The 16,966-nt window shown below is 37.1% G+C and overlaps 1 protein-coding gene across 9 annotated transcripts in view; it reads right to left on the reverse strand.

Moving 5' to 3' along the window:
* ARHGAP21 (Rho GTPase activating protein 21) overlaps nt 1–16,966 on the reverse strand; it is a 125,457-nt gene that overhangs the window by 75,940 nt on the left and 32,551 nt on the right. The window lies entirely within an intron of this gene.

Consider the following 16,966-nt stretch of genomic DNA (forward strand, 5'->3'; position numbering starts at 1 on the left):
TTTTGGTACATGACTCTTTTTGAATTATGGTTTTCTCAGGGTATATGCCCAGTAGTGGGATTGCTGGGTCGTATGGTAGTTCTATTTTTAGTTTTTTAAGGAACCTCCATACTGTTCTCCATAGTGGCTGTATCAATTTACATTCCCACCAACAGATAGCTAGTGGGAAGCAACCGCATAGCACGGGGAGATCAGCTCTGTGCTTTGTGACCACCTAGAGGGGTGGGATAGGGAGGGTGGGAGGGAGGGAGATGCAAGAGGGAAGAGATATGGGAACATATGTATAACTGATTCACTTTGTTATAAAGCAGAAACTAACACACCATTGTAAAGCAATTATACTCCAATAAAGATGTTAAAAAAAAAAAGTTAACTATGTAACACAATATACTTCATCATTTGGGGAAAAATTTATGTGTAAAAATATAATACCTGAGTGTAGAAAGGAACTTACTGGAGAAAAAGAACCATATTCTGATGCATGAACTATATGTGGTACAACAAATCATGCGGATTATCAAAAACTCAATTTTTTTCCTAGAGAGGGATGCTATGAAAAGTTAATCAGAAGCAAGAAAGAACTCTGGGAAATGAGAAATATAATGGTTAAAATTGTAAATGCAATAGATGGAATGAAAGACAACACAAAGAAAATCTCACAGAGCACTAAGGACTAAGAAACAGAATCTATGAAAGAAGAGACATGAAACTGTTGCGAGTAAGAACACTAAACATGTTATCAGTCCAACGGCAGCAAAGGATATTAGAAAATAAGAGCTAAGGCTTCAGGTTCTGAGCGCAAATTCAGTATCTACATAGATAATCCTTCCAATATCCTGGCTTTCCAGTTCTCTACTATCTCTCTCCAACTCTTGGCTTTTATCTGCTCATGAGTAAAAACCCTCTGCAATCTCAAATCAAGGAGCCCACTCTGCATCCCTCTCACATGCCAACCCTTAGGATTCTTCCATCTGAGGCTGACCCTACCACCTCATCCCCGGCCCTCACTGCCCCATGTCCTCACCTCTCTCTTAAACCAGCTTCAGTTCACTCCTTTGCCTTTCTCTCACTTCCTCAAAGTCACCTGAGAAAACCTCACCCTGAATAAATCAACATGACCTACTCTGGACCCGCACGCACGTGGCCAAACATGGGTGGAGAAAAACAAAAAATTAAGCCACTGCTTTCCCTCTAAGTCCATGACCACTAACCTCAAGCGAGCCTTCAGTGTTGTCTGTCTATTTCTCTCCAGTCCATTCATCCAAGACGACCATTTCATCCCTTCTCCCCACCCCTCACTTGGAGCTGATGACCTTGCTTTCATTACACCGAAAACACACAAGCAGGACAATGAGAGCTTAGTCGCTGGCCCCATCTCCCCACCTACCTGCAACTGTGCCACGTTCCCGTTTCCCTCCTGTGACAACGGCTGCACTGCCCATTGTTCTAAGGCCCCAGCACTTATGTACTAGATCCCATTCTCTCTTCCTAGACAAAGAAATGGTCCCAGCGATTCTCCCCTCACTCTTTTACATCATGTTCTCTCTTTACGACATCATTCCCATCGGCGTATGTGTACATTTTCTAACTTCTTTTATCTTAAAACAACAACACAAATCCTCTCTTGACCACAGCCCTCGCCAGCTTCCACTTTGTTTATCTGCCTATCTTTACAGGAAAACCTCTTGAAAGTTGTCCATGCTGCTATCTCCAATTATTTTTCTCCCATTTGTCTCTTAAATCCCCTTATATCAGGCTGTTGCCTCCCTAATTCCCAGAAACTGCTCTTGTCAAGGTCCCCAAAGACTTCTACGTCTCTGAATTGAATGATCAATTCTCAGCCCTCGTCTTCTGTGACCTATCAATTGGTGCAGGGGATTACTTCCTGCCTGAAAAATTTCTCCACGTGACTTCCCACACCGAATTTCCTCCTAACTGCCGGGCTTCTTCGCTCAGTCTCCTTCGCTACCTCATCAACTGCTCCACTTCTGAATTTAGGAATACCATGGCCTGAATACTCAGCCCATGGGCCTTTCTACTTCTACTCTGGCTTTCGGTGATTTCTCCAATTTTTATCTCTAGCCCAGACATCTCCCCAATCTAACAGGTATCTCAAACTTAACATGTCTACCTTGCTGCTAAGATTTTGTATGAAATTACAATTCCAAGTTCATCTCAGCAGTTCTGAAATGTCACCTTTATAAAATGACAAATACTTGAATATGCTTGATTCCATTACATTTTTTATTATGTTCCACTAGTGAATCTTATCTATTCTTCCACAATGATCTGCTTAACATGAAGGTATTTAAACTTAAAAAATGCTCCTGGAAGCAATTTTTCAAGAGACTTCTAAATCCTGAACATTTTCATCATTAGTCAATATTTGGGTTGTTACTAGTTAGCTATTTTATCAATTTCATGTTCTTTTCCATTTGGGAAGACACTAGATAGTAACATTTCCCAGCCAAACCTGCAATAGGGGAGGCTGTGACCAAGTGCTATCCAACAGAATGGAAGTATTATAAATATACAAAAATGAACAGTATTTCTACACACTGACAATAGGCACTTGGAAATTGAGACGTTTAAAATATACCATTTAAAATGTGAAAAACTGGGACTTCCCTGGTGGTCCAGTGGTAAAGAATCTGCCTTATAATGCAGGGGACACGGGTTCGATCCCTGATCAGGGAACTAAGATCCCACATGCCACAGGGCAACTAAGCCCGCACGCCACAACTACTGAGCCCACATGCTCTGGACCCCGCGTGCCACAACTAGAGAGAGAAAACCCGGATGCCACAACTAGAGAGAAGCCCAGGCACTGCAACAAAGAGCCGACGTGCCGCAACTAAAGACCCGATGCAGCCAAAAATAAATTAAATAAATAAATAAATAAACTTTTTTTAAAATAAATAAATAAATAAAATGTGAAATACTTAGGTATAAATATGACAAAAAATTTGCCAGACCTGTAAATTATAACTCCAAAACACTGCTGAGAGATTTAAAGAAAATCTAAATAAACGGAGAGATACACCATGTTCATGGTTCAGAAGACTCAGTATTGTTACAATATCAACCCTCCCCAAATTGATCTATAGATTCAATGAAATCCCAACCAAAATCCCAGGAGATTTCTGTGTAGAGTTGATAAGCTGTTTCTAAAATTCACTTTGAAATGAAAAGGACCTAAACAACCAAAACAACTTTGAAAAAGCAGAATAAAGTTGGAGGACTTAACAAGACTTCATATAAAGCTACAGTAATCAAGACTCTAAGCCACTGATGGAGACTCTGTACATCTGAAACTCATTAATCATAAATGCATTTTAGTTTATTCCCCCTTCTAAAACTTGGAGATTTTAAGGGGGAGGGGGAGTTACACCAAACATCAACATGGCGGACTCAAGCTGAGTCTCAAATAACTGCAAAAGCGATCACATAATCAGGTAGAATTTGTAGCATGAAAGTTGTTATTCTAGGCTTAACTATCCAAGTAGTTTAGCTAAGCTTTAGGCAGTGACTGGATCCTCCTTTTGAGATCCAAATGAGAGAATTATTTTATATATGCACGCAAGTTCATTCCCCCCGTGTGTGTGTGTGTGTGTGTGTGTGTGTGTGTGTGTGTGTGTGTGTGTCTCTCTTTCTAAGTTTCTCTGCAACCTTGAGGGCGTTTGGTATTGTCGTTATTTTTTCTCTTAGCCACTGTGATAGATGTGTGGTGATATCTTGTTGTGGTAATATTTGCATTTCCCTACTGGCCAATGACGAACATCTTTTCCTGAGCTCAGTTGCCATCTCCTTGTGTAATTTTAAAGCACAAAAGAATCTAAGGTATGAGCAATATAAGTGAACCTTTTCCTGTTACATATGAGGAAACTGAGGCCTGGATTATTGAAGTGATTTGTCTAAGATTACTGTTGGCTAGTATCAGGGCAAGAATTAAAATCATGGTTAAATTAAAATCATGGTTTCCTGAATCTGAGGCTAGAATATTTCCCCTGTGTCACATTACTTTTCGTCATCTCTTCTACTGTGCAGTCTGCATAGACTTTTCCCTCCAATAGGTCTTTGATCTAATCTATTATTTTTAAATTTTATTTTTCTGCAGGACTCTAATTTTACTTTATAAACACTTTACATGTATTAAATTTATTTCTAATGGATTATTATGACTTGGCCTCACAGCTCCCAAATGTATTCAACTTTTCTTTCCTTTTCCTTTGAACCATATAGATAAGGCTCTTGGATGCCGGTGTCATGCTTCAAGTTTCTGTGTTGAGCCTGTCCTGTCTTGTTCTACTGAGTTCTTTACAAAAATGGAGAAAATGGGATGAAGAGTAAGCAATTTCTTTTTCGCTCCCTGCAAACTAAGATTTTCTGATGCAACAAAGCTTCGTTGTCTCAATTATTTCAGCCTCCCAAGAACATCACATTGAATCCTCTTTAGTCTCCTTACCTTTTCCCTACAGGAAAGAAGGGTTACAATTCTTTCTACATAAAAAGAGAAGATGAAAAGAAATACACATATGTGCCTTTCTCACTCCTTCTCTTCCTTACCCGCAGAGGCTTTTGATCTGTTGAATTTTATAACAAGGGCAAACTGCAGGCACACAGTGAAGGACACAGCAGTCAGATTTCTCCGCTTGAGAAGACCCTTAATACGTTATCTCTACACGTGTCTCACCTCCCCACCATGAGCACCAATTCATGTACCAACAGCCTCAGCGTGCAAGAAGCCAAGAAGTGGCTGGAACCAAAGCAGTCACATTCCTGTGCACTAAGAACTGACATTTGATTCCCTGAAAAGACTTCATAACAAGGTCACCTGCTTGAATAATAACTGAAGGTTAAAAGAAACCGAAATAAAGATTAAAAACTAGATATAACAACCAGACAAAGCAAAGAGGACAAAAGTGTAGGGGAAAATGCTAATCATATAACAATAAAGGTAATAAAAACCTCACAGAAGGGAATGCACACTGGCACGACAGAACCTTTTGGGATAATGGAAATGTTCTAAAAGTGGATTGTAATGAAAGTTTCACGACTGTATAAATTTACTACAAGCCACTGAAATGTCACTTAACAACAGGTGATTTTTATGGTTTGTAAATTACACTTCAACAAAAATGCTTTAAAAAAAAAAAAGTGGCGTAGGTAAAAAGTACAAAGTCTAAATGTTTGCCAGAGGTGAAAGATGCAGGGCTGTCATGAAAGCAAACACAAGAGAGTTAAGAAACAATCCCTGTATACACAGTAACTATATAACCCCTAAGCTATCTTTTGTAATTATTTGTACTTTAAATAGAATGGGGATGGCTTCCTAGTATATTCCAGGAATCATTCACGATAAAGCATAAGAAAGTATTATGTTCATCCTAAAAGATCCTAACATTGACTCCATCATATTCCTAAGTTTATAAGCCTTACTCCTATGGATTACTTGAAAATGTTTTGCTTTTTAAAAAATGTTACCACTGATAATATTAGTAGTACCAGTTGCTTAAAGTAAGATTTTTCTGCCTTATTTTAGGGCCAGGCTTTCTCGCGGTGATGATTTGAACATGTGAGTCCTTTTCCTTTTTTATAGTTGAATTACTGAACTCTTCTAGTTATGACTGTTGTCTGGGCTTGATGTTTTTTCTTTCATTACACGGGGAGATGGCACACACAGGGGGGAAGGGCATGGACTCTGGAGCCGGAGTCCCTGGGCCTGGGTCCTTGATTTATCACCAGCTGTGTGCCTTGGGCATTTGGACCTCGGTTACTTGTCTTCCATACCAGGGTGGTAATAATAGTGCCTACTTCATAAGCTTCTCATGAAGATTAAATGAGTTAAAGTTTGTAAAGTGTTTAAAACAGTACGTCACACATAGCAAGTACTCTTTTAACTGTTTTTCTAAAACCACAGGGGTCACCAATACATAAAGGCTTATTTCAAAAGTGTATTTATTACACAATAACACTTTTCAGATACTCAGGAGAACAGTGTGTAAAACATAGTTTTGTCTAAAGGGGAAAACAAAATCTTGAATACCCATAAAACTTCCTAGATTTTTATGTACCACAAGAAGTCGGATGGAGATATGGGTTCACTGTGGTTGAGTGACTTGTCAAAACAGCTAGTAAGTGATAGAGCCAACCTACTCTTTCCATTCTATGCCATGAGTGGAGAGGAAATGCCATGTGGTTTACACATTTGGACACTGCCTATCTTTAAGCTTCTGTCTCCACAGTCCTAACGCCACAGAGAGTTAATCTCACAGCAAATTATTCCTCACATATTGACTTTCTGTCATGAGGCATTTCTCTACAAATTTTCAACATGAGGAGACCTTGTGTGTTTAATTAAATAGCTTGTTTGTTTAATTCCAATTGAGTTAAAAGAATCTTGAATAAAGCTTCTTTATATGCTACATATACCTGGCAACTCTTGACTTGGAGCTTCTGTTGACGGGGAGTCTCTTTCTTAAAACTTTAAAAAAAAAATTTTTTTTTTCTCTTTTGCCAATCCAGGTTGATAACAATTGAAACTACTTTGATGTTGAATATCTAGATGTGTCTAGATGTACTTTTCCAAGAATTAATTCTAGCTCTCAGTAGATATTTTAATATTTAAGAGATGAAAGATGATGGCCAAAGAAATTCTAACACTTTCATAACTTGAAGTTAAAAGATCTAGATGACGTTGGTCCAAAATATTTCAATTAAATGCTTGGGCTTAATTTTTAAAAATATAACTCTTAATTTTTAAGTTTATTATTTACTTAGACATTCATTTATAATATCTTTCATATAAGTTGATCGGTGATATGGGTCCTTTCTGCTGCTGTTTCTTCTGTAGGTTTCATTTATGGATTGTTTTGAAACAGCTGGTATTTTCCTATGTGATTTCCTTCCCTATTCAGGGTTCTGGTCTTTAATGTAATTTTTATCTAGACAGTACTGTTCTCTCTTCTCTCTCTCTCTCTGATTTACTTTCAGATCCCACCATGTCAAAGACATGAGTTCTTAATTCCACAATTTTAGAACTTCACTCTCATAGAAGATAGCTATTTTAAAATCTGAAGTAAATGAAAAAAATTGGAAAGAATGGTGTGAACTTTCTAGAAATGTTTTATAAATAGTTTAGTTTTGACTACTACTATGACTTTGGAAAGTTATCTCTAATTTTCTTCTGACACATTATAATCTGTCGATATTATCAGTCTCACAAAATGGTAAAAATCAGAACGTACTTCTCTTCATAAATTATCCATTCAGACCCATTTTCTGGGCATATTCTTGCAGTTGTCTTACTAGTAGTGATGATGGGATTAGATTATACTTACTTCTGTCCCTTGGACCTCCTGTGACTAACAATAAATGTCTTCATGATATTAGAGGAAAGTCTGAGCTTGTTTCCTAAAACAGAGAAATCACTTTCAAGATGACACATTAATGAGAATCCTCACTTGTCATTTCTATAACTTTCCATATAATCTGAAAGAATTCATCTTTATTACTGATTCCAGAAGTAAATATGACTGAATCTAACTGGCATATTGTCTGCACTCATTCTTTCATCTTTAATAGCTTCTGACATTACTTCCTAATTCTGTTATCAAAAATATTCACTAAAGTAAGGGAATCTGGGAATGTGATTAGCTGTGTACCAGAAAGCGGAGGAAAAGGGTTGATGAACAGCTAGCTAATCTCTGCTGTGGTTCACTGATGTTCACTGGTGTATAAAATTTCATTGTGAATATACCACATTTTATCTATTACATTATCCTCTAAAAGGAAATTGGGTTTTTCCCAGTTATTTTGCTATTACAAAAAGAAAAAAAAAAATGTTGCTAAGAGCATCTCCTGTTTATAAAGACATCCTTCACACCACAGTTTCTTAAGGTATTTACACAGTAGTCACATGGTTTCTTTATGGTATTTACATATGTTTACATAGTATTTAGATGGTTTCTTTAAGGTGTTTACCTGGTACAGGATAGGTGTTTATAGTATAATGACAGATGGTGGCTTAACACAGTTAAGTGTCAAACGTCTAATTCAGAAACCTGACCTGCGCCATCACCACAAGCGGCCACTACGCGTCATCTATCCCATCGTCCTTCTCCATCAAAAGGGGCACATGGTTAGGAGACCACCCGCCTTCGCACGTGCAGAGACTGTCAGTATCCCACTCTCAAAGTTTCACAGGTACTCCCCTAGTGCTATCCTTGGAGATAACAAAAAAGCATCTTTCATTTTTTTAAAATGGTTTATACATGCAGGGTTGTTTCCTAAAGGAGAGGGAGCCTACATTCTACTTTATGTAGGGGGAATACTTCCACTTCAAAATACATCGCTATACCAAAACCTCTGTAATTATTAACCATAATTAAATATGAGGATAAAAGTTCAGCTAGCATCCAGCGAGCGTCTACTGAGTATGCCCCACATGTTCCATCAGTATTGCCGTATTGAACTATTGTGACATCTCTGACAGGCATCTCTTTACATTTTTTTTTAAAATGAGGCTCAAAAAAGTGAAGTGACTTTCCCATAGTCATAAAACATATAGCTCCAATTCTAGAGATCTCTTATCGAAAAAACAGCTCTTTACCCAAAAATGTACAAGAACTCAGTCTGATTCTTATATATTCCAATGAAAATTTTACTTACTTTTCTGGGACTAAGTTTTTCAGAAAAAGAATGTTTGCTAAGCCTTTTAATACTAATGACTTCTAAACAATATTTTGTTTTTTAAAAAATGTTCATCAGTCCATTTATTATTAGCAAATAAAACTAAGTACACACGAAACTTACTCAAGTATTTATTTCAATAAAGTACTCTTAACGTTACATGGCAGACTTAACTCCACACAGAAGAATCTGTACAGAAGAATGATCTGCTGTATATCTCAAGCATTTTTTTAAATGAAGTCTTAAATAACTTAAATTTTGCAGAAACAACAATTCCAAACTAAATTCCTATGAAAAAACAAAACTCCCAGAAGTTTATCAGTTTGACTGTTGAACATCTGAGCATATTAGAAATGGGTTTGTAACAAATAATGACTGATATCTGGATGGCCAAAACTATTTAAATCTGCTTTACATAAACTTTTATTTACCTTTTTTCTTTCCTTTTTTTTTTTTTTTTTTTTTGTAAAGGAGCATAGAATAGAATGACTAAATGAAATACACATCTAAAATGAAAAAATTTTTTTAAAAATGTAACTTCAGCCATTCAAGTACTTCCCCAACAAACCACGTAGCAGCACTATATTAATGAGTTTTAACATTTCTGCTTAATTGCTTCTTTCTTGACTATATTTTAATAAATATGAAACTTCCTACAGGCAGGAAGAGAGCCAAATAATAAAAAGAAATAAATAAGCTATTAAATATACATTTAAGAGTACAGTGGTGCCAACCACATTCAGCACACACCCGAAACAACAGCTGAGCATTACATCACTATAGATACTTGCAGCCTAACACCATTTATACCAGCACTAGCATCTTGCCCCTACGCTCAAAGCCTAACTAGCTATACTGAGCATTTCTAACCTATTTCTAAGCATGTCCAGCAGAATCAGGGAACACAGTTTTAGTTACTTTCCTCATTCGCTGCTAACGCGCCAGAAAGTATCTGCTAATCACAAAAATGCAGTGATAGAATGACCACGTAGTGCAACAACAAAACTTCTTCTAAAAATTTACTGCTATACTGATAGAATAGTCTTCTTAAATATACAGTTCCTAAAATCTCATTCCATGCCAAAGATTTTCAAATTATAAAGGAAAGATATTAAATTTCCAAAATATTTTTCTGCAAAGGATTTCTGAAGAAATTACTTTACTAACCTAAAGTTTAGTTAAGTCTCTCATTAACAAATATTCTCTACTAGCAGAGAAGGACACTGAAGAAAAGGTATTATTCTAAAATCAATCAGGAAAACCCGTGAGAATTCTCATACCCTCTACTGGGAGTACGATCTTTCTGTAAACCCTCTTGGTAACATTTATCAGTTTATCAATTTTATACCTTTTAACCTAGTAACTAATGAAATAATAAGAGATATGCTGAAGATTCATTTTACAAAATGTTCATTCCAAGGTATAATAAACTCAACTTGGAAACTATATCAAAGTCCAACAAGAGCAACAAAAAGGAAGAGTTAAGTAGATTATGATACAGCTGAAATATGAAAAAATTTTAATGACATGGGGAAATGCCCAAAATATAATATTGAGGGAAAAAATAAGATTAAAATGTCACAGTATGACTAAAGTTATTTTAATCACACACACACACACACACACACACACACACACACACACACACACACACACACACACACACAGTTTGGAATAAGGGGCCAGGTTTTTTTCCCTAAACAATTCACTGATTTTCTGTAAGAAACAGGCATGGGTGCTAACTTTTCCCATCAGCCTGCAATGCTGTGCAGCCCATCCCTTGCTGACAAGTTGTAATTTGAAAACTTCATCTGTGCTAATAGAACAATCCACTCCTTTCTTGGTACCAAAGTGCCTTATGGCAGAAGTCCCCAAGCAGTGCACTGCAATACTCAGAGGCAGCCTCCCAGGCCCTGCATCTCACAGAGCACCTTCAGCGCAGGGCGCACCCTACCATGTTACAATTACTTGTTTATACATCTGTCTTTTCAATCTTAGAGCAGCTTCCCGGGGAGAGAGGAGAATAATGGCTTATTTCAGTGCCCACCACAAATCCTAACAGAAAGTAGGACACAAAAAATAAATTAAATTTAAATGAATTAAACGAGTAAAGTTTACATAAAACAAGGATAACAGAAAACAAAACGATGACTTAAAAACTTTGTTGGGGAATTACTCCTGTTTACCTACTTCCCCATTTTTCTCATTTGAGACAGTACGTACATACAGGTCTAACAGACATAAACTCAAATATAGATGTCTATTTTTACACATATTTTCTTGTAAAGAGGCTCTATGACCAGATAATAGAGCTGTTTTCAGAAGCTACTTATTTTCTGATATGAATAAAATTTTGTTTACTCTGAATCAGAGAACAGATTGTATTTTTAGGTTAAGAACAATCACCTCCCTATCCCTTGGGCAGACAGGAATCTCCAAATTAAGAGGCAAGCTTAAATTTCAGTTCATCCTAGCTACCAACGAAATAATGCAGTCCCCTCTGAGCAGACGCAGCGATACTGAGCATGTCTAGAGGCTGGAGAAGATATGGGTACAGAAGGTCAGACCCATATCATGTGGTTTCACTATTTTGTTTGAAGCACTGTAATGACCTAGAGTATCATCTTGCTAAATGTACATACAGATAAGTTTTCTGAATCTATGTTGATTTTAGATTATCAAAGACACTACACTGGCAACCAATGTTAATAGTTGCCTCAATTTCACTAGACTGAACTATGGAAAAATTTCGCACAATTTTATATAGCTAAGATGGAAACGTGCAGATAATGTAATCCAACTTAATCATTCACCATTTTACAGAACACTGAGTCTCCAAGAGGTTAAGTAACTTGCCAAAAGTTACAAATTATTAGTGATCCAAACTATTCATTAGGGTCCAATTGAAGAACAGAGCAGGCAGAGAGTATTACTCCAATGGATCAGGAGCAAATGGGAAAATAATTCATAAAAGATGCTGAAATGGTTTTTTAAATGTGTAAAAAATAGGTCTCCCTATGTCAGCTAGGGTGAAGGCACCCCATACCACATGAATTATTCATTTACCCACAAGCTCTCGATGAATGTAGAGAGCTAGTGAGTAAATGAATCATAGCCTGATACTTCCAGGAGAGCAAGGGCATCCTGGTACATAAGGCCAGCTCTGTCCTACTGGAAACTTGCCCTAGTGAATAGGAAGAAGGTGGGAAGCTAAAAGGGAGTCACATAGACCGTACTTAGAATTACTACATCTCGGAAATAGGATATTCTCCCCCCACCTTTTCCTTACCTTTTGCTGAAAGATAGCTTAAAACAGAAATTCAATATACAGAATATCAAATATACAGAGTTGCTCTGTCTGGGGACAGGGGCAGGAGAGTTTGTACAGAAACCTGCTCCATTTTGCTAGTTTCCCAGAAACCCTAACAGTCTGTTAAGGAGTTTAAAAATCAGAGATGTAGTTCAACCAACTTACTTTACAAATACAAAAACGGAGGTCCAGAGAGACTTGCTGATGGTCTCATAGCTAATTAGTTCTAGCTTAGGCTAGAACCTAAGTTTCCAATCTCCTGATCCTGGAACTTTCCCACTATATTACACCACGAACAGATTGTTTCAGCAATTTGAAGATCATAGTTTCTGGGTCATGTACCCTTAGTTTTTTCCTTTATAATTGATATTTGTCAGATATATAATATATTTTCATTAAAAACAAATTAGAAAATAAAGCTAAGCAAAAAAAACCAATAATAATTTAACTTACCTACCATTACCCCTCTAAAGAAAAGTGATGCCAATATTTTGGTGTATATATATCTTTTCAGACTTTTTCATATGTGAGTATATACAAATACACACTTTAGAAAAATGCTCTTCTAATCTACTTATTTTTATTTAATACGTTATGAATGTCTTTCCATGTTAATATAACATATATCTACACATTATTTTTAAAGACTGCATGGTATTTCACCATATGAATAAATCAAATTTTATTTATTCATTTTTGTCTTTGTCATTTAGGAATGCACACTGTTTATTAAGATTTTTTTATACTACTACTACTACTGTTATTATTGTTATTATTGTTACTACTATTACTACAACTACCCGTAGACCAATCTCCACGAAAAACCATGAATAGATCATTAGGATAAATTCCTAAGAATGGAGTTGCTGGATCAAATCATCATGTTCTGTTTCTTTGTCTTATAGTTTTACATACAAAGTGTCAAAGGGCCATCTATAAAATGGGGAACCAAGTCACAAACCTACGGACAGCATAGCAGACTACTTAACTATGGATATATATTCTAGCCAACACTGGGTAGTTATTTTTTAATCTTTGCCAATATGCTAAGATGAAAATGATTCTTATTGTTTTATTTTTTTGTTTCTTTCATTAGTAATGAAGCTAAACATCTTTGCATGTAACATCCAATTCTTAAAGACCTATAATATAAATAATATAGAAAAGAATATACAGATATTCAGCTTAGTCTCCAGCTTAAGAATGATAGTCTCCAGCTTAAGAGTGAATTACAAAAGAACGTGTCACTGGAGTTCAGAACACAGTTCTCGTACAAAATGAGGGTTGACAGCAATGCCTTAAAACACAGTAGTAGAAACCAAAGCAAAATCCCTGGGAACTGGAAACGGAGCTTAAAATACACAGGAACCCAGGGGTGACAACCCAGGGAAGCAGACCCCAGATCTCAGAGAGGAGAGAAGCTCCCCGAGGAAGGAGGGTCAAACCAGCTCATGTTCAGATTATTCTGAGCACTGAGATGCACCTTAACTTCAGGCCACCAGACATCAGAGCAGGTCCAACTTTGAGTTGCCAGGTCCAGCCAAGGCAGATGACATGAAGTGAGCTAACTGCATCCACGGTCCTTGGGGGGAGACTGGGCTTGGAAATGGAGCGACTTGGCTGCCATCCAACTTCTAATGTGGTAATGTACCGCCTGCTTGTGCCCTTTCAGGCGCATCACGGTTTCTAGGTCGAGCTCAATTGTGTCTTCTTTATTTCAAAAACCCTGCTAAGTAAAAATTTCCAAATGCAGGAGGTACTTGTTTCATAATCTGTTCATGAAAAGTCATGATTAAATATAAAGAAGTATCCTGTACACATTTTATAGGCACTGGTGGAGCTTACTATTTAAAAGAACGCTGGGATAAAGCCTTTTGGAAGGCTTTAAATTGTTTAAATTGGAAGCAATTGTTTAAATTGGAAGCAATAAATTGTTTTAATCACTCCATAATTTATGTCCCATAAATACAACTGCCTTTCAACGTAACGTTTTTCTGGAAACTACATTATAAAATGAATCATTTGAATAGATAATATTTTTACATAGAAAAAATGCGTTAATTGGCCAAAACACAGAAATGATTTAACAATACATCAGAAAAGCAAAGATGTAACAATTAGAAACCTCTAAAATCATTTACAAATGCAAACTGTCACAATTTTTAAATAAGCATAATTATACCAGCTGGATATTATATAAGGAGGAGCTTAAAGTATTATAAAGTACATACAGCACTCATTAAAAATACAAATCCAATATACCATAAATTTTACTAAAAGTTTATAAGGCAGAAAGAAATAAGAACCATTAATCATTCAGATCAGCCTGAACAGCCCAAAGGGAATTCTATATTAAAAGAAGGGCTTTTTACACTCCTTTACATTCTTTTGCTTTGGCTACAGTGCAAGTAGTTTATGGTTGAGTTGGATGCCATGGGGCATTTCTTTAAATACTAGCTGGCTGGACCATCTCCCAAATCAATTTCCAGATTTTTGTTAGTGATGCTGATATTATTGTTATTGTTGTTGTTGAATTAATTCAAATTTGATTAAATAATTATAATTTCCATAGGAAGAAACAAGAGTCTGTCTTCCTATAAAATTATCTTATTTTTGGAAAATTTCTGTCCCTATATCCATTTTAGCTAGGCTAAAATGGTAATGCCGCTCACTCCCTGGACCTTACATCTTTAAAAATCTTTATATTCAAGTAGATACTGTCAATGCAGAAAATATTTAATAAGTAGTTCTTAAAGACATGTGGAAGATGAAGTTGCATGAAGGATACTAACTTGCTTTGGTCACTCAAATAGACGAGTCAAAGAAACTGAAAATTAGATGACATTATTCCTCTTTTAACGTATTGCTAACACTGTACTCAAAGAAATTAGGTAACTTATCCAAGTTCTTACATCTAGTGAATGATGGGCAAAAGATCTGAACACTTTACAAAAGAAGAAATCCAAGTGGCCAATAAGTTTAAGAAAAGATGCTCAAACTCATTACTCGAGAGGCAAATGCAAACCAAAACCATAATAAGATACTATGACACATACACCAAAATGGCTAAAAGAAATATTTTTTAACTGGCAAACAATGACTGGCAAGGATGTAGGGTAACAAGAGTTCTCAAATACTGCTGATGGGAATATAAATTGGTATAAGCACTGTGAAAAGCTGCTTGGTAGCGTCTGTCAAAGTTGGGCCATAAAACGTACACATCCCTTGTCCCAGTAACTCCACTCCTAGTTAAACACTCAGCAGAAATCCATACATATAAAGCCATGTGCAAAAATGTCCACAGCAGCATTATGTGTAGTGGCCGAAATTGGAAACAAGCCAAATGCCATCAAAAGTAGAATGGATAATAAACTATGTTATACGCATACAATGAACTACTATAAATAAATTTTTTTAAGTTTACAGCTAATGCAACAACATGGATGAATTTGGAAGCTAATCCTAAGTGAAAAAAAGTCAAACATAAAAGGGTACTTACGGTGCAATAATATTCATAATAAAATTTAAAGCAGGCAAACCAATACATAGTGATGGACGCCTAGATAGTCATCGTCTTTGGAGGAGGGGAGAATACTGCAAGGGGCATAACAGAGGCTGAGAGGCTGTTACTGCTTTGTAGCTTTATCAGAGTAATGATTCCACAGGTGCGTCCACTTTGTAAAATTCATCAAGCTACGGATTTATGATTTAAAGATATTTTAGGTATTGCTATATTTCTAGTCACAATGTTTACATGTTTGTTAAAATGTGTTCATGTCTAATTAAACATGAATCTGGCCGTCACTGTCACGCTAAACACCCTACAACAGGCTTCCCATCACCCTGGGAAGACACTCCGAAACCCTCCTCTTACAGACCCTCCTGGGACCTGGTCCTGGATATGCCTGATTCCCTCAGTTCACGATTCCTGCCACACCAGTCTCCCGGCTGCCTCAAACACACCAAGCTCCTTCCCATCTCGGGGACCTTACCTGTGCAATCCCTCTACCTGGAGTGCTGATATTTGCATGGCTTTAGGATTCTGCTGACACATCATCGACTCAGAGAAGTGACCTCAGAGGGACTTTTCCTGACCACCTTTGTCTAAACTAGTCTCCCCATCGCTCCATCTTACTTTATTTTTCCTCATAGCACTTGTCACAATCTTGTCACAAATATACAATATTGTATATTTGATTATTGATTGTCTGTGCCCCTCCCCTCCCCCATTAAAACGTAAGGTCCGTAAGAGCAGGGACTGTGTTTTGTTCACACCAGAATAGCAGCACAGAGCAGGGGCATAAAATATTGTAGCGAATGACTAGAAATTGAGTATCTTCTCCTGTAAGGGAAAGTTTGCACTTGTAATTATATATTTATTTCTGTGCATTTGTTTCCTATCTGTCTCTCCCACTCCGTTAACAGTCACCATCTTACAGACAAGGCCTAGCAGAGCAGCCATACGCACTGAATCAGCATGTCTGGAAGCAAAAGATATAGTACATTAATGCACCACTGAAACTTCACTTTTCTCTAAGCTCACTACAAATATGCATTGTAACAGCCCAGTCAGGATCTAAACATTGTGATTACTGCCTGAGTTAAGCTCCTTTAATCTCCAGGCCCTAAAAAGCACCTTTTCCCCCTCCCCACCAAGCGTAGGTCCAGAATCATCAATGTAACAGAATATTTTGACTGATCGCCATTATTTATGGTAAACCGAACCTGTTCCCTCCCGTGCAGAAAACAGTTACCACAGCAGGCCTGAGATTGCTATCCTCAGAAAAGCCTGCTTATGAGGTTGGCCCTTGGTTAGCATTTGGGAATCTGGACTTCAGGAGGGTTCCCCCCATTCCCTAACAGAAAAGACGGGCCCACTGGGCCTCAACTGTTAGTCCAAACAATGTGGTTTATGCTGACTGCCTGCCTTCCTTCTGGGAGTCTGGAATTTTGGCATATGCTAGT

This window comes from Balaenoptera physalus (genome assembly GCF_965194825.1).
Source record: "Balaenoptera physalus genome assembly, chromosome: 2".
NCBI lineage: Eukaryota > Metazoa > Chordata > Mammalia > Artiodactyla > Balaenopteridae > Balaenoptera > Balaenoptera physalus.